The sequence below is a fragment of the Frankliniella occidentalis genome, unplaced genomic scaffold (genome assembly GCF_000697945.3).
Source record: "Frankliniella occidentalis isolate FOCC.00 unplaced genomic scaffold, Focc_3.1 Scaffold204, whole genome shotgun sequence".
NCBI classification, from domain to species: domain Eukaryota; kingdom Metazoa; phylum Arthropoda; class Insecta; order Thysanoptera; family Thripidae; genus Frankliniella; species Frankliniella occidentalis.
The window spans coordinates 457550-464551 of record NW_026267330.1 but is presented as its reverse complement, the minus strand read 5'-3'; the positions used below and the strand labels follow the sequence as shown (position 1 = coordinate 464551).

The following is a 7002-nucleotide window of genomic DNA, read 5'->3' as shown; positions in this document are numbered from 1 at the left end:
GTGGGTGGGGGTGTTCCCGCGCCGGCATGCCATGCGGTGCGCTAGCGCGGGCCCCTCACAGAACGCATCCGGATCGCTAAGGGACGCTAGCGAGGAGCCGCGCCGCCGTCGGTCCTCTTCAGGGCATCACGTGGTGTCTGCGCCGTGTCGCGCCGTGCCTTGCCGCGCCGTGCCGTTACGGTCTGTGCCGCGACGTCCCGTGACGTTTCGCGAGTGAGTGCTTGTGAGTGCCGTGCCGTGACGTGACGTGTCACTGAGTGTCATTGGATAACGAGCAGGTTTGCTGGCCGCCTCGCCTACGGTGAGTTCCGTCGGGGCATTCCCCGCGCGCCCAACACACTTATTCTTATAAATGTCGTCAAGAATAATCTCGGATGGTGTTCGGAATTGTTTTTCTTGACTGATCGCATTATGTACTTCATTATAGTTTTTGTTGGCTCATCCTCAAAGAAAGAGAGAGGGAGCGAAAAAATAATAAAAAATGGCCCATTCAAGTTGATTCCTCCATTAAATCGACCCCTCTAGCGAGTTCGCAAGATTTCCGCGCGCCGCCTTCATCAAAGCGTTTCTCTCTTCGCGGCCTCCAAACTTGGCACTTTGTAAGGGCACATCACCCGGTGATTGCCCGCGGTGACGGGCAGGAGGCCCCCCAAGGGCGTGGCGCCGAGGTGGCGTGGCGTGGTGTGGTGTGGTCTCGTCTCGATGAGGCGGGGCCGGGGCGATAGCGAGACCTGCTCGCTAGCATGAGAGGAAAGAGCCAGCGGTTGGAAGAGCAGCGCGCCGTTATTCCTCCCTGCTTTCGAACTGCGAAGCGCAGCCGTTTTCTCACATGACTGAGCCGCGCCGCCTCGCCGCGCCGCACCACGACGACCTGGCTGCGGATCTGCTGAACCATTATCTCGCCTGCTCGTCTTTTTCTTTTAAATGATAAAGACTCGCCTAATTCCTTTGTAATATCTAACAAAACTTTTAGTAATGGTCAATTTCATTTGAAACTATTAATAATTGCTAATGGTAAATTAAATGAAAAGGGAAAAAAATAAATGATTGTGCTCTTGGGTGGCTTGGCTGGCAGTCTCCCTCCGCCCTGTCACGTTCGGAAGAGCGGGCGGCGGCAGGGCGTGGTGGTCCCTGCGGACACTTCAATATGAATGTCATGTTACAGAATAAAAGGCGGTCTCAAAGGCTTCCAACTTAATACCACTCCGCCGTAGGGCCGTGTGGCCGACGACGCCTTAGCAACAGCGGCAACCATATAAGTCGAGAGTGGCGCGTTCTTTTCTTTTCTCGATTCGCTTTTACTTGTTATTTGTTATTAAATTGAACGATAGCAACGGGAAAGGCCAAATTTTATGCGATGCGCCGAATAATATCCTGGATGAAAGTTTTGTGGTATATGGACTGCAGTTTCTCTTCCACATGTGAAAGAGATAAAAGTTAACTTTAAATTTATATGCCCGCGCGCGTTTTTCATTGACGATCGAGCATCAACAGCAGCGACAACAAGACCCGATCTATAGAACACGTGCAAACACAGCAACGGAAAAAACATGAACGCGCGTCGAGGCAAAAGTCCGCAATCGCCCCTCGGACTGACTGATGGGGCTGTCACTGCGGATCGTCCATCAGGACTGGCCGGACCGCCGTCGGCCTGCTTTGTCTAACCGCGTCTCAAGGGCGGGCCGTGCCTTGTCGTGCCGTGCCTTGTGCCGTGGCGAGGCTCGGTTCTGGGGCCACAAAAGCTGTTGTGTTGTTTAGCCCGCCTGCCGGCGGCCGGACAACATAGAATGATCCTTTCAGGGCCGCTGGAGGTCCAGGACGCGGCTGCCTCTCTCTGTCTTTGTTTATGGTGATCGCTTCTGCGCGCGTGTGCCGGCCAAAAAATATAAATTAAAATAAATAAATTAGAAACGTTTATGAAAATTGGTTTACGTATGGTTTTGACGGACAATATTGGTAATAATAATGATGCTTTTCGTCGCGCAGGGAAACTTGTGAAAAAATCTGTTTTTTCCTTGTTTGAAGTAAATGCTGACAAGATTAAATTTACTCCTGAAAAGAGCTGATCTTATCTTCTGAATAAGAGAAGAAAATAATTCCAACGACTATGTTGCATTGATTTAATAAGAGTAAATTTGATCTTGTATCAGCAAGCACTTGAAAAAAGAAACCATTTTTTCTGGGATAATACCTTACGTAATACCAACGTTACGTGCACTGTAAAAATTAGTTGTTAAAAAACAGCTCAGTTGTTGACCAACAGCTCAGTTGTTCGAGAACAACAGAAGTTGTTGAAAAACAACTACGTTTGTTGTCAATGCATTGTTGATATTGGACTATTCGGCACCATTTTGTTTTTGCTGACTTTTTTTATTACTGTTACTGGACAACTTTTGCTGTTATTTGACAACCGAAGCTGTTGTACAACAACACGAGTCAGTTAAAAACTTAACAACGAATTTGTTGTTAAGTGACAACCATTTTTTTTACAGTGTGCTTGTGATTTTGTGCAACGCCCCGGGCCATTGTACTCGTTCACCATCGGAACAGAGGGGCTGCTGCACAGGGGGCACAGCGGGCTGCGTTCTCTTTGTCTTTCACCCCTTTCCGCCGCCCATCTCATCACCGCGAAGTACGATAATTTTCATACATTTTGCTGCGATGAAAAAAGTTATTGCACTTTTAAAAGCAGCCCTTATTGCATCGCAGTCCGCAGGCCTGGCGGGCTGGCCAACCCTTGCACACACCCGCCCTCTGGGCGCCCCGTGCGCTGCTGCGTCGTATTCCCGCCTCCTGCGTGAATCAACAATATTTTCATTTTGACGAGGTGCCGCTGTCAGTCACACTACGGGTGGGGCCTTGCAGCCGTAAAGGGACCTCCCCGCCTCACCGCTCCACGCCCCGCCACGCCTTAATATGCATGAGCCGCGAGGACTGGCTGCTGCTCCCAGGGATGACATTAATATTTTTAACAAGCTTTGCTCGGCTTTGGTGCTGGTGCTGCTGCCGCTGTTTTTGACAAAAGTTACGAAGCAATGCTTTGACGCTTGCTTTTCGCGTGTCAGCGTGATTGTCGAGTTATCCAAATGACTGCGGGGCATGGGTTACAATGTTGGAGCGTTCCGTCCCCGTTCGAGTTTTTCTATCTACCGCTCCGTGTGGGTGGTTGGGGGGTGGGGTGCCCCCATCTCACTGGAGGATGACGGACGTAGCGTCATTTTTATGCGCGAGCGCTGCATAGCCCCGGCCCTTTCCGGCGATTTATCCTCAAGCATTTGACGCAGATTGAGTGATTGGGATCGTGGGGCGTGGTGGGGCGCGGTTGGGTGTTGCAGCGCAGCGGGGCGTGGCGGGGCGCGCCGGCTGGCGGCATGCAACAATCGTCTTACTCAGTGACAACTCCATGGAACTGATACCGATCTGTGTTTGTGCTGAACGCGGAAGAGGACGTATATGCGGACATGCGAATTGCGGCGTCGCACGCCAAGGCCAAGGACCCGTACGGCGCGGCCTGCACCTGCGGCCTCCACCACCACCCGCGACCTCCACCACCCCTGGCCCTGGCCTCAACCACCATCCGTGGCCTCCACCATCACCAGCCACGGCCTCTTTCATGGCAACGGCGGCCAATAGCTCTTTGTCCCTTTCACGGCATCGTCTGCATTTCCCCGTCGTCCTCGCCCCCCGCTTCCCCCGGGCCAACCCGACGGCCTTGGCGGCCTCCACCTTCACCGGCATTGACCTTTGCCTTTCCTGTTTTGACGACCGTTTCCAGACGAGCCCCTCTTCCCCTGGTGCGTTGCGGCGGCCCGACCCTTCAGTATCTCTTACTCGGCCCACGGTTGGCATGCGCACGCACAGGGCCTGCATGGGATGGAGGCTGGCTGCCGCTGGGGGAAATGTATGAGGCTTTTGTGCGAGCGCCGGTGGGGCGTCGAGGGGCCTCCGTCCCGCTCATACTCGCACAGCGCGCACACATCATGGCTTGTGGGCGCGCGTAGCCGACTTCATACACAAATGGCTTATGTACACCCGGAAAAACGTACCTTTGATCTCACATCAAAAAGTGCGTTCTTTTTCCAAAGGAAATGTTGACATTGGTGTAAAGCTTAATTCTGTCGAGTCAAAGGAATTCCCTTAAATTAACTGAATTATCAGCTTTACGCCAATGTCAACATTTCCTTTGGAAAAAGGAACGGACGCACTTTTTGCCGTGAAGTCAAAGATATGTTTTTCTGGGTGTACACAGCCGGAAAACTAAATCCCTGATTTGAATTTGAAATTTGGAGATCTGGAGTCTCATTTCGAAGATTTGGCAAGTTGAAGTTGATAATAGAGGAAGTTGAAATCCTGAAATCATTGTCAAATCAATAACACAGTTTTCGCCACCTCATCCGTCTCCTTTTTTTTTTTTCGTTTTTTTCCTTTCAAATTTTTTGAACGTGCCGCCCGTTTACTTGCGACGACACGCTCCTGTGCGCGCCTATGCTCCCCGCTCCGTCTACCTCGCTCCTCACGGCCCTCTGTGTGGGCCGCGTTCCTCACTACTCACTCCTCAGTGAGGCCGCGGCGCCCGGGCCGCCCGCTCCGAGAAACTCTCCTCCTGCTCTATCTCGGGCCGTAATCAAGCTCAGCGCGGCAAAGTGTAACACTCAATCAAACGACCCAATTCCAAGGCGAGGCAAAGGTACGGGTGCGCTGCGGGGCGGTGTCGGGCTGCTGGAGTGGGGCGGACCGTATCGTCCTTACATGGCGGAGGCGACGCCCCCCAGCCGTGTCGGCCGCAACACTCGCTCGCTCGCACCGGTGCCGAGGGAACACGGTTTCTGATGCGTGAAACGAGATCCAGAAATAAAAAAAAATAGAAGGGAAGGGTTGGAAAATGTATATACGATGGGGTCGATTCTCCCGCGCTATTTCATTTCGATTGGCCGCCGGTTCCGTCGTCCTTTACACAGATTCAATCGCTTCGGCTGATGTACGACTACAGCACGACGGCAGGCCAGCGCGAGCTGCGCATCCCACGAGCGAGCAGCGGGCGGACGGACGGCGGACGCGCGCGGCGCGGCGCACCCCAAACCTCGCTCTGCCCTTATCAGCAGCCGATAAGAGCGGCCGTCACGCGCGGCGACGCGGCGCAAGGGGCGACGCACCGTCACACCGGATAATGAGCGTTGTTTCGCGTGACGATGTGACGGGCGATACACCCCAGCCAGCGGCAGTGCGTGTCGCGCGCCACTTGTAGGCCCGCCATACCCACCCCGCGCTGCCCTGCCGCCATGAGCCGCAAGCCAAATGCGATTTCCGGTTCGAGTGGTGCTGACATCATTATTCCGAACCTCCTCTCCTCGGCCGCCCCCGCCGTCCTTCCGGCCCAGCCCACGCTCATGCCCGCCACTAACGCGGTTACGGCCCCGGACGACGACGACGGCGGCGGCGGCGTCTCTATCAACTTATTGTGAAGGCCGGGCCGGGGCGAGCGGGGGGCTTTCTCTCGCGAGTAATTGGGTTGGTTGTCCTGGTGGCGATGCCCGCTCAAGGGGCTGCTGTCCCTGTGGGTGGCCGTCTCAATTCCCTCTCCCTCTCCGTCGCACACGCTCTCTCTCTCTCGCTCTCTCGCTCTCTTCTCCGCCGCCCCCTTGCAAGCCAGCCCGTGGTGCTCATTGCCCAGCGACTACTATGGAGGGGGCTTTAGGGCGCGCCCGCCGGGCCGTGTCGGACGACGGGTCGGGAATGCAGCAGCAGAGTCGCCCGGCCTTATTTCCACCGGCGCACATCGTGTGCCGTCCCATCGCACTGCGGACTGGAAATATTTAACCCCGTTCCTGCTCTTTTGTCTCTCCTTCCTCCCATGCCTCCCCGCTTGCCTCGCCGCCTTCCCTTGACTGCCGCCGCGCATCCCCCGCCTAACCATCTTATCCACCCCCGTACCCCCCACCCCGCTTGCAGCCGAGCGCTTGTGTATTCCGGCAGTGCAAGGCTAAGACAAACTCGGCGCGCCGCCCTGCCTCGCCCCGCCACGCCCCGCCACTACGCCGTCCTTAGCCTGGTTCCCTCTGCAGGTACGGACTGCTTGGGGGGGCCGAGGCTGGGGAGGAGGAACCGTGCTGCACGTCACGAAGCGAACTGCACGCCCATCTGCTGCTGCTCCACCCGCTCCTCCACCCGCTTCACCTCCACCCCCGGCGCTGCGCTGGCGCGCTACCACCACGGGCCGCACGGCCCCGGGCTTTGACCAAAAATCATGGGGGGTGAAAATTGTTGGCACTGTCTCTTGTCTTATCGGCAGGTGCCGCTGGCGCGGGGGCGGTGCGGCGGGGGGTGCGAGCATTGTAGTTGGTAGGTGGCCTTCAAAAAGAGAAAAACAGGAAAAAAATTATAATAGCGTTATAAAGCTGTTTTTCAAAGCGCACGCACTAAACAGCCTGCTCAAAAGGCGTAAAAGAGCTAAAAGTTTAGTTCATTCAGCAGTTAAAAGGCTGTTGTAGAGAGGCACTAAACCCAAACCTGTGTCATGTGTCATACAAGTGTTTCGTAACACCTTCCTTTTTCCAAGGGGGGCTTTTGTTTAATCTAGAAACCTCTGCCAATTTCATGAAGAAGGTATCGGCATAAACCGGTTTGAACGCCAATGACACGTAAAATCGCAAGTCGCATTTGCACAGTGTCCAATTGGCCTGTTAACAGTCCAACGCAGCCATTTTTTTCTTTTTTTTCGTTTTACCCCCCGAAATTTGTCTCTTTTCCTTTCCCGCTAGCGGCAGCAGGCTTTGCCAGCGGATGGGAGTTGAATGTTAATTGGTATCGCTGCTCCCCTGTCGCAACGAGTCGCCGCCGGCCAGGCCCGCAAGGCCCAGCAGGGCAGCGGGTCCGCCGGGCCCTCCAAACCAGATGGCCTCTTCGGCCGCTCCATACGACTCGGCTCTCCCTCGGCTATCCCTTCGGCTCGTCGCGGCTCATCGCACGAGAGCGGGGGCGTGGAGGAGGAGGAGGAGGAGGGAG

At 55.1% G+C, this 7002-nt stretch overlaps 1 protein-coding gene across 6 annotated transcripts in view; it reads left to right on the top strand.

Annotated features, from left to right (window-relative positions):
• LOC113208657 (synaptotagmin-7) overlaps positions 1-7002 on the top strand; it is a 305230-nt gene that overhangs the window by 3830 nt on the left and 294398 nt on the right. For 4 of the 6 annotated variants that reach the window (XM_052272433.1, XM_052272437.1, XM_052272436.1 and 1 more), the window contains exon 1: positions 56-301. The exons of the other annotated variants lie outside the window; for them this stretch is intronic. The gene's annotated coding sequence lies outside the window, so the exon portion shown is untranslated. Of the gene's footprint in view, positions 1-55; positions 302-7002 lie in introns of those variants that run through there. 6 annotated transcript variants of the gene reach the window in all.